Below are 17,922 nucleotides of genomic sequence, written 5' to 3'. Positions count from 1 at the left end.
CATGACGAAAATCACAAAAACCAACCATGCAGCCTGTGGGTTTGCCTGAATTCGAAACCGCTGATGGCACAAATATTCATTAAAACGAGATATGATGTCTAAATTTTAAATTTTAAAAAGAAAAAATCGTTAAGGATGCGGCTGTATAAATGTTAGAAGATTCGCGAGCGCTTAAAAAAAGCCATGATCTCGATGTTTCTGAACAATACAATTAAATCATTAAGCACAAAGCACATGCGAAGAGGTTCACCATATCCGTAAGTTATGTAGAAGTACAAATTAAACAATCAGCTGCATATTGAATCCAGTTCGAGATTAATAAGCGCCAGGACAGCATCCAATCAAGAGGCGAAATTTAGTTACTCCAAAAGCAACCTGAGATTTTGAATTAACAACATACATTTATTCGGTCTTTTCCTTTAGCCTAATTTTCATGCTTGAGTAAGATTATGATTGTATGCCATGTGCTTTCAACAACACTAAGAAGTATGCGCTGAAAATGAAGAAGAAATGTTCCTGTATTATTTCGCTGCGGGTTTCCGCGTAGGATGAAACAGCTGTTTTTATTGCAGATTTCGTAATTGGCCAAGGACATAAATCACGTAAATGAATGACGCCCCAGCTTTGACGAAACGTTAGTTATTCGAAACTCAGTCTTCTATATTTAATACAGGATTACTGTGCAGAGAATTTTCCGCATTAAAATCTTACTTAATATTATTCGATGCTTAGTTGTTTTCTTATTTGAATTTAATACAGAATTACTATGCCGAGAATTTTCCACGTTATAAACTAAATGTCATTCGAAGCTGAGTCTTCTAATTTGAATAACACAGGATTACTGTGCAGAGGATTTTCCACATTACAAACTCAATGTTATTCGAAGCCCAGTCTTCTAATTTGAATTTAATACAAGATTACTGTGCAGAGAATTTTCCAAATTAAAGTCTTAATGTTATTCGAAGCTGAGTCTTCTAATTTGAATTTAATACAAGATTACTGTGCAGAGAATTTTCCAAATTAAAGTCTTAATGTTATTCGAAGCTGAGTCTTCTAATTTGAATTTAATACAGGATTCCTGTGCAGAGAATTTTCCACATTACAAACTTAATGTTATCCGAAGCGCAGTCTTTTAATCTGAATTTAATACAGGATTACTGCATAGACAATTTTCTACATAAAAAACTTAATGTTATTTGAAGCTGAGTCTTCTAATTTGAATTTAATATAGGATTCCTGTGCAGAGAATTTTTCACATTACAAATCTAATTTTATTCGAAGCTAAGTTTTCTAATTTGAATTTAATACAGGATTACTGTGAAGAGAATTTTCTATGTTAAAAACTCTGTGTTATTTGAAGCTCAGTCTTCTAATTTGAATTTAAGACAGGATTACTGTGCAGAGAATTTTAATGTTATTCGAAGCTCTTCTAATTTGAATTTAAATTAGAAGACAGATTACTGTGCAGAGAATTTTCGGAATTTCAGACTGAAGCAAATATTGGTCAAGCAAATATTTGTTAAAGTAATCGTACGGATCGCCTGCTGGTGGAGCCATTCGCAACGGTTTGAATACTCTTGTCATCCCTGTTGATGCAACTGTTGGGTCCCCTGACACCCTGCGAATTCTTCGTCCCTCCTATAATTAGCCCCTCTTCCCACGGATCTTTCTTGAAACGCCGCCAGCGGATTCGAATGGTAAAGGAAACGAGTGACGGCAAGGAAGAGAATTCGGGGTGCAGTCGTCTGGAATTTCGAAGCATCCTATATTTATTTTAATGTTTTGTGTATGTTTAGTGTAATGATAATTAATGAAACTATCGGTGTATTGCGGCATTCAAAATGCACTTTTCTGCAAGAGAGAGAACTTAAAACTTTGCTTTGGAAACAATTTATTAAAGGGAATTGAAAAGGGAATATTTTCTGAATTATGAACGAAAGAATCGAAAGAAATAATAATAATAATAATAATAACTTTCGATCAGATATCAATTTATCAACTGAAACTATCATAAAACGTGAAAGTATGTCAAAAATTTCAATTGAAAAAATATTTACTTGCAATGCTTTTTTATTAAAATTAAAAATTTCAATTTAAAAAAAATAAAAATAAGTAAAGAAAGAAATATTTACATACGAATACTAATGTAAACTAAACAGGAATTGTAAAATTCTCGAATTCTTCGAGTCAAACTTATCTTAAATGTAGACCATTCGGAAACAGTGAAAATATTCCGGTTTTCTTCTTAAATAAAAAGGATAATTTGGATTAGCATCTTATAAATCCAAATCTATTTAGTGTTTAGAAAATCTAAAACTCAGTTCAAAAAAACATTTCAGTTTTAAAACCTAGAATATTTGTTACTGTAATTTTTAGCATAAAAAGCGTAAATATTGTTATTATATTAATTACCGTCTGAATAAAATAAAATAAAATTTAAATAAAACTTGTAATCTAATGCCTCAAACACGAATGCCTCAAATCAATCAATAAATAAACTATAAAAAATCACCCAAATGTTTCATCTCCCTCTTAAATAACAGCATTTACTATTTTTAATTCAGGAAATTAAATCATCATTATTAAATAACATTAAACCTCAATTTAAAGCTTTTTTAAATTTAAAAGTTGTGACGTTTATATATTTCTTTCATGAATATAAAATGTATAAAATATTGAAAAGGTTATTACAATTTCGATAAAATTTAAAACTAAATATATTAAATAGAGAAGCTTGCTCGCTATTAAAAAAAATTCATTATCAGTATTAAATTTTATACTGGATGCGGACGACGACGCACAGAATAGAATTAAAAATTTCTCCTGTCTTCCTGGATTATTAAGGAAAGAGGTTTTGCTTATGCCACATAGGATGTACATTGTTCTTTCAACAGTAAATAATTGCTGTGGAGTAAAACGGTTTTTCAATCGCACACCAATTTATCGTTATCCTGAACACCTCATCACTGTATAAGACTGACACGACATAGGACCGACGCTGCGCAGGATTGATTCGGCGTAAAACCGACATAGCAATGGGCCGACATTACTTAGAACCGACACTGCATACGACTGACACCACATTAGAAGGATGTAGCATAAGAATTACACAACAAAGTATCGATCCTTTGTAGAACTGCACGACATAGGACTGAGATTGCGTAAAACCGACTCTACATATGACTGATACTGCTTTGGATCGATATGGCGTAAGACCATTACGACAGAGGAACCCTATATAAAACCGACACTTCATACGATCGACACAGCATAAAGACCGACGCTGAATACCGCTGGGTAAGATCGAAGCGGCTAAGATCGGCAGGACGTAGGACCGACACTGCGTAGAACAGATAGTGCATACAACCGACATTGCGTAAGATCAACACGGCGTAAGGCAGACATTTCATAGAATCAACATGTGCATGCCATATGATCGACACATTGCGTAATGTAGCCAAGGATTTTTATTAGCAATAGCATATAATCAAGATGCCGCCCAGCGTCGCTGAATACCGAGCCGAAAGGACCGGGTTCGAATCCCGGAGAAAGGCATGAATATAGTGTCCGTGCGGCATGATGGCACTCTAAATATACGGCGAGCCGAAAGGCCGAAAGTTTTCTCTTGAAGTTGGTGGTAGGGTAAGAGGGGTGAGAGACCCTCGGAACCGTTCCTCCGGGTTGCTCTCCATCAATAAACTGAGCTAAATCGCACTGTGACCTGTACAGTGCTCAAGGCTGTTGCCAACGACAGGCGTAATTTTGCGCTCCTGGCCACGAGGAATTTCGTGGGCTTGGACTATACGTCAGACAAGTGAGCATCAGCAACAACAGCAACATATAATAAAGACTGAAAGAATTAACTTATTTTTAAGGTACTTCCATGGATTTGAAACCTATTGAGGTGCCTTGTCAATCCTTTGCCGGCACGGACCTCGGTAGAAATGGCGTTAAAACCTGCGAGCCTGGGCACGAGCTTCCCCTCCCCCCAATCAAACAGATGCACATTATTATCAATCAATAACTTGCATAGTATGTAAGCAATGAGTTTAGAATGTCAAAGTTGACACAAAGTTCATAACAGTTTATTCAGTAAAAGATGCCGAGCTAGTGAATAGTGATTAACAAATGGTGAAAAACAAAAACATAAGGTGTTACAGAGTGTGATCAAATTGCATCCGCAGGTAATTGAAATGGAATAAATTACAAATAGAAAATAATAATAAAAATACAGGACATGAACAGGTACGTATGTAAAACAATTGTTTGGAGATTAAGAATGGCCTCACTGCTGTTTACAGAATTGTAGTAGTAGTAATTACAAATTCTAGTCTCTAATTACTAATTTTACCTCGAAAATTTCTGGCTAAATAATAGTTGCATGTTCGTAACTGCATCTTTTTTTATCTTTTGTGAATTCTGTTGTTACAAACGTACTAAGGAAAGATTATAATTTGCCACAAAACGCAATTCTGTGTAGTTCGCAATTTTTATTTTATTTTTACGAGAATATGCCCAGATTGTATAGCTACAACACAGCATAAAATCCTAAACCGATTTATAAACGAGTAACTATTTCATCAAAAGACTGAATGCTTTTTCGAGCAATTTACTTAGCTTTACGCACCGAAACTTCTGGATAACAGATGCAATGTGTGGGATCCATGTGACAGAATTTGTGAAGATCATCCCAAAACAGGGGACTTGCTTAGCCCATTGGGAGCATATTTTCATGAAACTTGAGGTTTTTGCTAACATTTTTCTTCCGAGTGAATATGATAGCTGCAGTTTCATCGATAGTGACCTCATTCTGGCCAGGTCTCAGGTGTGGTTTTGCAAATGTTGGATGACTAGAGTAAGAAATGCATTTTGAACAAGGATCACTTTGTCATCGGAGTACACTGCAAATGCAGTGTTTGATGTTTGTGGTATGGCAATCTAGATTGTCGGTTCTATGCGGTGTTTATGCAGTATTCCTGGTTTATTTAAGATCTAGTTGAGCTCACTGCTTGCTCATTTTGCGGAAACTCAGAGCAATTAAACTGTAATCAGACAGCTGAGGAAAAAGCATTGATCATCAGAGGAAATGAACCAAATGAATGCTTGCAGGTAACGCAGATAAAATCAGTTTCGCAAACCTCTTTCTAAAAGCAGGCAAACCATGCAGAATGCAAGTCATGATTTAGGAGATACAGCACTGTTCAGTAGCTACTGCGTCAAGGTATAGATTAGTTATTTCGAACTCCGTGCAAGCCTAAGTTTCTAAAATGTCTAAAAAGTTTAGAAATTAAACCGATTTCCATCGCTTTGTGCATTCAAGTGTTAGCATAGTTCAAATCTAGTAAATTCTAATAAATTCACTAGATAATTAAATTAAATATTAGTAAATTTACTAGAATTTAATCCACTCGTTTTAAGCGAATGGATTTTGTAGACCTTGAAGTGTTGCAAGATCAATTAAATCCTTACTAGGTATCTCTAATATACCACTTTTCTTTCATTCTAAGACTTCACTTTTGCGTGTTATAATTCCAGTATTACTAGAATTTTCCAGATATGTACGAATATGCAGCAATACCTTCAAACTAGTTAGGTTATTTAAGTTGATTCTTACCGGTTGGGCTGAAGTTCGAATCCTAAGTAACGAATTGTCTTTTAACATGCAGGCACAGAGATAAAAGCACTTGAAATTTATCTGTATCAAAGTTCTTTAGAAAAGTTGGTGGTAGATGAGTCAGAATACGAGACACTAAAATACTCTGTTTTTAGATGTCTCGATTCTAACTGGCATGGTGTTGAGCAGCACTGTATTTGCCAACCACTGATATCCGAAATCTCTGACTAGTGACACTGCCTGCTAGAGACGAGCCCCCCAACTGCCATTGCCATTAATGTATTTTTAAATATGATCCTTCAGGACTATCATAAAAGTGAACAAATGCATGAGTATGTTGTTCAATTTTAATTAAACAGCATATGTCAACAATTAAAATTGTAACTGTCTGTATAGTTTTCAAAATTAGTTATGTAATATTTCCATTGCGTGAATTATGACAAGTTCTTTTAGTGCTAGTGCTAGTGCCTGCCTTTTAGTGCTAGTGCCAGAGACCAAGGAATTATCAAGGATTAAGCTTATTTAGAGCGAAGATCAAAAGCACATTAATTAACATCTACAGAATAAAAAAGAACCTTAGTTTGATAACCACTTGTGGCCGAGAGGTAAAATCCTGAAACACTAATAGTTCCACTTGAGCTCTAATTCCGATGAATGGCGGCCTATCAGCGGCCGAACGAAAAAGTCGCTGAAAACTGTAGCTTGAACCGGGCTCAAACCCCGAACAGGCTGATGTCTGCATGGAAGTTTTAGTGGAAATGCGAACCAGTTTCCCTTCTAAAATCCTCCACGAAATGATTTCTTCCGTGTAAGCAGATAGCCCTGGAGTTGTTTTGCTTTAACCAATTAACCTGTCCTAACATAATCCACGAAACGGGCTGGCTACATAGAAATATTATGATTTTTCCTTACATATAAACAAGTCAGTCTCCCTTAAAAAATACTCCTCGAAGACATCCATCTCCTTAGCTAGATTACCTTCCTTTGCTTTGCCATTATCCATACCATTTAATCCAGTCTTAATCTGGTTGGTAAAGATAAAAAAATGAAGAATATTTAATTAATAAATAATATTAACGTTACGTAAAATTTTGCTAAATTAATTAATTAAACAAGAGATAAAATCTGTAAAATTAATATCAACTAAAATTATCAAATAGTCACTTTTTTGAATTACATTCGTATGAAAATCAAGGAAATTCCTTTTTAAATTTAAAATAAAACTAATTAAATAAGAAACTATAAAGTTATTTTTATTCTAAATTTAAAAAAGAATTTCTTTCATTACTTTCTTTTGCGGATCATCCAGATATAATTTAGATATAATTTGGTGATAATTCTTTCCACTGCTCTTTGACAGAGACCAAGGAATTATCAATTATTATTTAATGTTCAATGATTGTTTTATTTTTTTATTTATTTACTTTTTATTTTAAGTTCTGTTTTCTAAGTTTTTGCTTCAATTGTTTTTAATTTGTGCTTTCATTTCAGATAGTTCGCCATTTTTAGTTGATATTAATTATATATATATATGTACATTTTTCAAAACACCCTGTCGCAATCATTAACAATTCAGTTTCCTTGAAAATTAAAAGCGAACTGTGAATGGGATGTAAATATCTTCCAGAAGCAACTGTATACTTTCCAATGACAAACTGCCTAATTCATGTCACCCCCCCCCCGAAAAAAAGTGTTGGGATTTTGTCCAAGTTCTATTCAAATTACGGAGGAAAAAATTTGCCAAATTTCGACTCACGCGCTTCGTCGTCGGCAAGGTCATTCGCAAGGTTGTTCCTCCTTGGCAGCCTTGGGTCGGGAGTGAGCGGTATTCACAACACGTCTTTTCCATTTATTCCTGACAAAGTACTTCTGATAAAATATTCCACCAACCTCCGGAAGGAGGTCAACGATGCAAAAATTAAAAGAAAGATTTATTACGATATTTCTTTGAACATCTTTTCGTCGACGCTACTGCTATTCGAATGTCATTTGAATGACCTTGCAGCACTAGTCGCTTTGATATGACATCACATGACTTCATATTTCAAGCGTTCGATGAAATTATTCGATAAAATTTCGGATGCTTTGATAAAACCTTTATTTGAGCTAAGGCAAATTTTAATATCAGTATCTATGGTTTTAGTGTTAATTAAGCCGGAGCTCCAGTACTTCTCAGTTTTCAGATGGAAATTATTCCGAATTGCGCCGAAGTCGCAAATAGGATGAACTCCCGTACTTTGTTGTATAACTTAATCACAATGTTTTCTTGAGCAGTTAATGCTGTAAATGATTTTAACAGGGCTGGAGCCACAACCGGTGCAAACAGCTCGGTCGCGCCGGTGGCAGAATTTAGGGCCAATGAAATTTTTGGAATCTAGAGAAGCATCGAGCAGCAAAATTATAGAATTTAAGGGAATATAATTAAAGAATAATTTTTCAATCGGCTGCAGAATTTAGGGGCGCCAAAATTTTTAGAATTTAGGGATTCACCGGGCAGTAAAATTTAGGATCCGCAGAGATTGCACCGGGAGGGAAACTTCCTAGCGTAGCCCTGTTTATTGGTATTGGATGATGAATGCATTACTCACTTTTCTTCGGAAGAGAAAAATCTGAGAGAAAATTCGAGCATTTTTGAAATGAACCGCATACCGAGATGCAATCCAATCATGAAGTATTTTTTTAGGATGTATGTATCTGATTAAGGAAGCTTTAAGTAGATTAGAAGCCAAAATACAGTTTTATCTGATATCAAAGAATGCGTACAAAATATTTACCTTTCTTTTATTTTTGATGCTTTTCTTTTTATTATTAATTTACTCCGCTTTCAATTGTTTTATTATTTCATTTAATTTTCACGATATTTCTTTAAAATTTGTTACTAATTTACTCACTTTTTATTTGTTTTATTACTGCACTTAATTCTTTTGATTTGTTTTATTATTTAATTTTTATGATATTTTAGTTTATTGTTTATGTAGTAATCATAAGTTCAACTTATTAATATTTTTAAGCCTTTTTCTTCTTGAATTTTGTCCGTTTTCTCCCAGACTGGTAAAATTCAATTAGAGTATGTAGCAAAATGCTTTCACTATTTAGTAGAATCTTCAATGCTTTCGCATTTGCTGGCCTATCAGCTTTTTGATAAAGCTTTTACAAATCAGCTGTGGATTAACGAAAATGCTAAGCCACCATAACCGGGTAACGGAAGTAACGTCATAGAAATGGGGCGTGGTCTAGGGAGCAAATAATTGTATCAATCAAAAATACTTACAGATTAAATACATTAATTACAATTAAAAACTAATAAAGGAATTATAGATTAATTACAGTTATTTGATTAAATTAATAAAGGAAAAATAATTAAAAAATGATATCATCTCTTTCAAAACGTGGTTTAAGATAAAATCGTCGTCCCCACTAACAAAATTTAAAACAATCATCGTTAACGCAAAATCAAAAACGAAACTTCTTAAAACATCGTTGTTGCCACAAGCGAAACTATTAAATACATGACGTCATTTCTGGGTCACGTGATTTCACAATGCCCGCTTCTTGGGCCACGCCTCTTTTCTGCTCTTTCTTTCGCCCGATTACGGTGGCTTACTGTTAACGAACTCAAATTCACCTTTAATCCGATTGGCTTACCTAAATTATATCAGTATTCAAAACGAAAACCGAGGAATAATCATTATTAATAATGAAGGAATATACATGGGATTAAAAAGAACGCATTTTACGAGACAAAATGAAGATGAATAATTACAGGAGAACGGAATATTAGTGATTGTACACTTGATTTATTTTCAAGAATAAGGTGTGCTTAGAATTAAATTACTTAATTGTTATGTTTAAAAACTTCTTCCAAATTCTAGTTAAATCGTCTGCTATCAGTATTTTTATCCCTTGCATTTTGCTTTTAGTATTTTTCGTAGCTAACTTTGTCAACTTTTTTAATTAGGTTAAAAGAAATACAAGAAAAGTATAAGCCATATTATAACTAATACAAAAGTGTTTCACAAGAAAGTAGCCGTTGCTGCAAGGAATGACATTTGAATTTACAAATATTCTCTATTCGTATAGAACAAATATAAAATTCTCTATTCGTATAAAGCAAATATAAATTTAAAATTTAGTTAAGAAATTCTAATTGCAAAGAAATAATAATAATTATTATTATTATTGCTGCGAACTAATTTACAATATCATTTAAATTCTAAAAGCAGATATAAATTCTAAGAATAGAATTTTATATTTGCTTTATACGAATAGAGAATATTTGTTGAATTTTAATATAAAAATGCTATTGATAATTTATCTGTATTTTAAAGCTCCTTAAACTTCAAAGATTGAGTTCACTTCGTAGTGAAAATTAAATCAGTATTCAAAACAGAAGGACCATGATGTAAATATTAGAAAATTAAACACAATCTGAAATGAAGAAATTAACTTAGAAACAGCACTAAAGATCAATATTTGCAACTTACATTTGAACAGTGTAAGCAAGTTCAAACTCTCATAAGAAAGCCGGTTATAATTTTTTGGCTTCTGTAGGTGGTTATAATTTACGATGAAATAATATTGTATAAGGAATTCCCGCATTCACCCACGCAGATTCTTCGGATGTAAATCTTGTCAAGTTAGCAGTTAGAGTATCTATGTTTCGAATCCGGGCGAAAGCTTACCTGATTTATCACAGTCTCTGGTATCGAAAAGTCTAAATGTAAAAATTAAACCGATAATTTGTTACTATTTGGATTTGATCTTCTGGATCTCGCCTCTCTTCCCAGTCGACCTTTAAATGGGAAAGAAAGGAGTTATCGTATTTCCCTATGCATGCTGTCGTACTGAAAGTGGATAGCATATCCGACTAGCACTTGGAAGGTTCCTGGTTCAAATCCCGGCGAGGGCATAACTGATTTCGAAAAACCTAATGTCTCTACAATCGTAGCAAGTATTCCTCTACTATTCAGAAATTTAGATATCAGTGGCCGAGTGGTTAAGATGTTGAATATTAGGAGTTCAACCCGGGTTTGATCCCAAGCGAACAGACCCCTGCAAGGTTAATTTTCCCCATCTGTAACGGGAATACAAACCAGTTTCTCTCACAAAGTCCTCTACGAAGGCGTTCATTCCCTGAAACAGATAGGCTTAGCGTTCTTCGCCATATTCAAGTAACTTAACCTAGCCTTACTAATTTAACATTATTGTTGCTAACAGCTCGTTTTAACTATATGATGCTATGTTTTATATCTTCAATTCCTGGAGGTTTAATTCTCAAATTAACAGTGAGCTAATCGTAACTGTTTTTAATGAAGACAATTAGTGGAATTCATCAGTAGTTTATTTTATTTTACTTTATTTAACTTGTAATTCAAAAACTGAGAATCAGGAAAGATATATATAATAATCTGTCAAATTTTTTTTCTTTTTCTATTCTTTTTTTTTTTTTAGTTCAAAGAGTCAATAAATATAGATGTAATAGTTCGTCACTTGTTCAAGTTCCTAGAGGATTTCGAGAGAGTCAATAAATATTTTACAAAAAAAAAAAAAAAAAAAAAAAAATTGTCAATAATTTTTTTGTAGTTCAAAAGGTATTTTGCGAGTGTCAATAGTATTAATATTATAATTATTAATTAATTACTATTGCGAGTGTCAATAGTAATAAATTGTCATCCAGTGTTCAAAGAGGCAGCACAGCCTCTTGAAAAATCCGTAGAGCGGATGGTTAGAGCAGTGATTTGTAAATAAATCTCACCGAGAAGAATAACAAAACAATCAACGACAAAAAAGCAACGTGGCATGAAAAAAAGAGCCGCGCTCCAGTGGCCTAATGATTCCGGTGCCCTTGCCATCGCGAAACATCTCTACGAAACTCCAACGACGAAAAAAAAAAATAAGATAAAAAATAGAATTAAAAAAAGCAAAGTAAAAATTGGAGCCGCTCACACATACAACGGCCACTTGACTCTTCCCTTCTCATATCAACTATCATTCACATTCCCAGTTGATTCCAGTAACCTTTAGCACGTTTGCCAACGTGAGTGAAATATCGCGGATGGCGACATTTTCCTACCATTTTCGCCAAATTGGAAAGCCGCCGAGAAAGGCGGTCTCCGTTGTTTCTGCAGTTTTGCGAGGGATTCTTGTAACTGCAGACGTACGCCAGCTTGCCGTTGGCATCCGATGTGCCGGCGAGTGGAGTTGCAATGACAGGTGTTCTCGTGTCAGATCAGAACGGAAGTTAATCATTGGTGCGTGTGTGTGTATGTGTTTCGCGGTAACGTGTGTTTACTCTCATGAGTTGCGAGTGTTTTGACGGCTGCGGCTTTCAACGGGATTTGTTTTGGAATGGATTTAATTCCCGCATGTAGTGTTTGGATATTATGAGAAAAGAAGGTAGGTTTATAAAATAGTTGTTTCTGTTGCCAGCAGGAAAACAAAGTAATCGTAATAAAATGTTACAGATAGGACTTATCTCAATGTTCTCGAATTTTTCATATAATAATAATCAGAAGAAAGAGGTAGATATTTAAAGCAATAGTAAACATTTTTAACGAAAGCAAAATTTTAAATTTTATTTCAATACAAATTTCAGTTTTAAAATTTTAAATTAACTAATTTAATTCTAACTAATTTAATTCAGTTTACATTTTAATAGTTAAGAATATAGCTTTTAAATTTAATTAATAATTTAAGTATACAATTTTTTAAGAATACAGTTCATAATTATTTATCTTTAGAATGCAGTTAATAATTGTAATTATTTTTTTTAAGTATTTAATTACATAGTATAGTAATTTAATTAAAATAATTGTTTATTTTAAGAGTAATAGCAATTATTTATTTTATCAATACAGTTAGGAGTTTAAGAACACAAATTTAAATGTTATTTAAGTTTTAAAATTTGATTATTAATTTAAGAATGCAGTTAACGGTTATTTATTTTAGAAATAAATTTTTTTTAATTAAGTGCAATGTTTAATAGTAAATATTGATTTTAAGTATACAATTAAAAATTATTTTTTAATAAAAAATTAATTAAATTTCAGTTTTAAAATTTAAAAATACGATTTTTTAAAATAATATTTATTAAAAATATATGAAATGAACTTTATAATTAAAACTACTGAATCGTGAAATTGGTTATATTCGGTATATTTGATACAATTTAAAATTTTTACATTTTCCCAGACATTTTAAATTTAAAGCAAGTATACAGGCATTCTTTTTCTTAATGAACGCTACTATTTGAACGTTAGTGAAACTAATTTTTATAAACTTTCTGTAAAATTCATACACGCAATGAAAACTAAATACCAAACTAGGAAACAATATTTTGATTTGCAAAAGATCTGTTTATATTTTGTGTTATCCATCATTCAGAATTGGGGGGAAAGATCGTTTTAATTAGACTAAAAAGTAAATTGAATTTAAAGTAATGAAATAAACTAATTAATTATTTTTTATTACACTTTTGAAGATTTTTTTCCCTGCTTCAAATTAGGGGGAGGGCGACTATTACGCAAGTAAATACAGTATAAGGCCAATTTTGTGACATTGGGGTGTCACAAAAGTCAAACATAAAAAAAAGGGGGGACTATTTATTGGAGAAACACTCCACTGTTTAGATACATTAAGGCATTTTAATTGCTATTATTTTATTTTTGTTTCAGTTTTGCCTTTTTCATGTTGACTAAAATAAAGTAACGATAACATCGTCTGTGATTGTATTTATTGATGACAATTAAATTCTCCAAATATGTCGTATTTTTAACTGTAAATTCGATTACAAATTTAAGGATAATTAAGACGTTGAATAATTTAGGCTGATTAGCTCAGCCTAAATTATTCAACGTCTTGTAATGTATTTTGCAGTAATTTACAAAACAGACAATCTTCTTAGTAGAACATAAATTTTATTTCTAGTCACGGTGATAGACAAATTTTATGCAATTCTTAAGTGGCAAAATTTTCATACTCCTAGCTGGTAAAATCTACAGAATTCTAATCTTTGTCAGTTGTAATAAAAAGTAGTGGTTTTGAATCTGATTTTGATAGAAACTGTAAAAAATGGTATAAATATTTATATTTATTGGTACTTGATATTATTTATTTAAAACATCGTAATATTATTATTTGATTTGGTATAAAAAGTACGGCATTTTATTTTAAGTGGCCTGGTTATCTCTTTCAAATATTAACTAATAGTTTCTTTGCTGGTATTTCGCTGAAAATATAATATTTTAGAATACCTGCTAAAATATCTCGGAATGTTAAAACAAAATGCAGATACAGTTTTTTTTATGTCTGTCTCCTCAGTGCGTCCGCAGGCAATGACGTAGGAAGTTATTCTTGAAGGTCAAATGATTAAGTAATACCTGCAACTCACTCCAGCGTAAAAATGTAGCGGCAGATCGATAACGTTGTAACCTTTTTCTTGCCGTGTACTATGTAGTGTGTTTATACGTGACGTCAGTGCCGTGAACCAATTAGAGTTCGCGAGATTGAAGCATGATGGGAAAAGATGATGCCATAAGAATCTTTGTGAATATTCTTGAGATACGGAGATGATACAACTTTTCCCGTAATTCTAGGTCGGTAGAAAGGCAGATAACGCCAGATTTTGTAGGATCTGCGATGTAGCGCCATTCAGTCGATGAATGAATTAACTCTGTAACCCATTTATTTATTTTTAATTTATCGATTTTCATTTAAAAGCGTTTTTAGCGGAATTATTTCCAAAATACTTGAACCGTTATATTACTTTTCGTTATGTTACTTGTTTATGCATTTATCATTCCTGTGACTTGGCATATGCGCAAAGCATTAGACTTTGAATTTATCTCCTATATTATAACTGCTTAATAAACAGCGATTTAAAAGCATTTCTAATTAATTTAATTCTTATTTGATTCTTTAAACCTATTTAACTGACATAATTTAAAATACGAAAAATTTACAATACATTCACTTCATAATTATTTACATTTGCAACATTATAATAATTAACGAAATATTTTTAATGCCATGTTTGCAAATCACAATATAGAATCGTTCAGTTTTTATTTGAAATGAAATTAATTATTCTTCGTTAAATTATTTTCAACTTTTTCTTCTTAATTTTTTTATTGTTAGTACATATATTATGTACTTAATACAGCTAGCTCATATAGTTACTATATAGTGCTCATATAGCTAGCCCATATAGTTACTACATATAGCTCATTGTTATTACTATTAACACATATAATTCCTATTATTAGCACATATATTATGTAGTTATTATCATAGCACATATATTACCGAGTTATCGTTCTTAATTTTTATTGCAATCATTTTCATATACATTTGCAAGTATTTCATGAAATTTAGGAGATAATCCATGAGCAATTATTATGGTGATTTCTCCTGTGAGCCCAATATAATTTAATGTTATGAGGCTAAAAACATTTTTAATGCCATTTTTATAATTAAGGAACATGCATTAATTAAATTCTGGTTGGAAATATAATTATTAAGTATGCCCAATTGTATTGTTAATAATATGGACAATTATATTGTTAATAAACCCAGACGTATAGTAAGTATTCAGTCAAAAAATAAATCATGCATTTCAATTTTGAATTCTACTGGTAAATTATGCAATTATTATTGTTATAGTTAACACATATATTTAGTAATTATTATTGTAATTAACATTTCATGTAATTATTAGCTCAGAAGGGCTGTTAGTCTGGAAACACAATTTTGCGTTAATTCACTTTAAATGTAATCCATTGTAAATACCTTGTTTCACTTTTTTCTTTGAATCTGTTGCCATTCGGCAAAATGTAAGATATTTATTTTTCGAATTTATTGTGTTTGTTGTTGATTAACAATCTAAGCTATTTAAAAGCAATACAGCTAGTTCTTATAAATTAATTGGACAATTCATTTAATTAATAAATCCAGATGTATAGTAAATATTCGGTCAAAAAATAAATCATGCACTTATATTTTGAATTCTGCTTGATAAATTATTTTAATTTATAAAAGAATTTTTATAGTATTTATTTTTTAAAGCGGAGAATTTTAATTCATTAATTTCCTAAATAACTGCGCGGTCATAATTAAAATAAATGGTTAGAATTTTTCAAATTTCTTGTCTGTTATTAATATACCAAATCTATGATGTAAAGGAAAACTCAAATAGTAATAATAATAATAATAATAATAATAGATTAATTAATTTAAATACAAAATTTTAAAAATCTCTGTTGTATTTTTTCACTTTTCTATTATTGTAAAGTACATTTAATATGATATATAATATTTAATTGATATAGCGTTTTTAATTTTGTGTCGTACTGAATAAATGTAAAATGTACAGTTTCAAATTTATTTAATTTTTGTTGTACTTATTGCACAAACATAGTTTTTTATATCATATTTCTATATATTTAATTTTTTTTTTTAATTCAGTTGTTCCTATGCTGGAAAAAAGTGCGTGTTCCTTGCGATCGCAGGATTTTTTTATCACTTCAGTAACTCTCAAGCTTACTTTCGAAATTACTCCATCGTGAGATGGAAAATTAAGTTCTAACTCTAACTTAAAACTAAGCTACAGAAATGCTACTATTAGTTATTTCCCGCGCAAGAATAAAGAACTTGCAAATAACTAAGTTTTTGTTTAAAGCACAACTTCCGGTGAACTTTAAATAATTTACAGCACAATCACTTAGATTATTAAGAGAATAAAATAAAGGTTTATATCATTAAATTCTGCTTTTTACTTTTAAATAACTTAATTTTAAAATCAATAACAGACAGGTTAAATTTGAAAGATCAATTCAAGATCTTATGCTAGGCCAAATGGCAACATCCTGAGAACCAACTACGTGAAGGGCGAGTAGAAGATAAATTATAAGGATGCTTTTTTTTTTTTTTTTTTTTTCCCCTTGCTGTAGCAATACATGCTAAGGCCTGCTTTTAGATTCTTTCCGTTCTCCTCATTCATCAGATTTGTTAGGGTAGTATTTTATGTGTCAAATGAAAACGATACACCTCATTCGAAGTCTAATGATAAAAATATTCAAATATATTTTTTGATTATCATAATCGAATATGTGTAGAATTTCTCAACAATTTTTGATAATTTTTGCTGCGAAAATCATATTTTTCTGTTTAGTGTTAGTGTCCCTTAACTAATGAAAAACTGCTACAAAACTAAACTAAAAAATTGACTGATAAAGACTAAAAAATTTGCTTCCGAAGTTGAACTAAATTAACTCCGAAACTAACCTAAGTAAATTAATAAACTAACTAAAACTAAAAACTTGCCTTCCAAATTAAATTAAACTTAAAATACCAGATAAAAATTTTAAAAAATAGAAATGGAACGCGAAATTATATGAGCAGTGAAAAAATAAGTTTTAGATTTCAATTCGGAACGCTACCAGTAAATTCTCTTGATTTTAATTTTATATTTGTGTTACAGAAAAGACTTTTTTCATATTTTTTTCATTTTTTTAAAGCAGCGAATTTTAGTTCGCTAATTTCTTAAATAAACTACGCATTTATAATTAAAATAATATTAATTATTCTGTCTCTCCTCGACCGTCTCGGTGTTTGCCTTTACGGATGTGCTTACTCAACTCTACACAATAGTTATAAAGCTTTTTAATCCTTTATATCCTTTATATTAATCCTTAATATTGCTGTAAACCACTGATTACTATTTCTAAGCAGTCCTTGAGAAACCTAGAAGCTTTGCAGAGCCAGATACATTTCGTTTAATTACTGGCACTGTTAAGACCACGCCGACTGATTCAGTGCTTCTTTTGCCGAGAATAAACCTATTGAGACTTAATAAGCGAGAGGGCAGCTATTTTATACGAAAAATTAATAAGAACTGGTGATCATTTTTGGAGACAATACCAATCTAGACCCAGGAATTTAAACTTGTCTTTATCTAGAGAGTCCTAGAAACATTATCCTACTTTCAGTCTAGATGGTGAGATACAGGATTTAGTGCGGCCGGCTAATCCTTGTCAATATGAAGCGATAAATACTTAGTTGGAACTTAACTGCCCAGCCTATGAAAAGGAACATCCTCCTGAAATCTTGCGCCATATGATACTGGAGACTCTGGAACTTCGGTATTCGAAATCTAACTGATATACACCGATGGGTCACTTTCAGTCCATTCGCGAAAGATAGTGCGAGAATATTTTGTGAATTATTCGCATTTTATATTTCTGTTGGACATTTTGGAAATGTTTTTGGTGGTGAGATAGATGCTGTTAGGATGAGACACCTGCTACAACAAC

General features: G+C 31.7%; 1 protein-coding gene across 3 annotated transcripts in view; it reads left to right on the top strand.

The window, feature by feature from the left end:
* The window catches only part of LOC118182442 (uncharacterized), a 118,313-nt gene that overhangs the window by 15,813 nt on the left and 84,578 nt on the right, over window positions 1-17,922 (top strand). Inside the window, exon 1 of one of the 3 annotated variants that reach the window (XM_035351787.2) lies at window positions 11,490-12,010. The exons of the other annotated variants lie outside the window; for them this stretch is intronic. The gene's annotated coding sequence lies outside the window, so the exon portion shown is untranslated. Of the gene's footprint in view, window positions 1-11,489; window positions 12,011-17,922 lie in introns of those variants that run through there. 3 annotated transcript variants of the gene reach the window in all.

This window comes from Stegodyphus dumicola, chromosome 7 (genome assembly GCF_044657685.1).
Source record: "Stegodyphus dumicola isolate Sdum_Otavi_A_Nest chromosome 7, ASM4465768v1".
NCBI classification, from domain to species: Eukaryota; Metazoa; Arthropoda; class Arachnida; order Araneae; family Eresidae; genus Stegodyphus; species Stegodyphus dumicola.
This window is presented reverse-complemented; position numbering and strand designations above follow the sequence as displayed.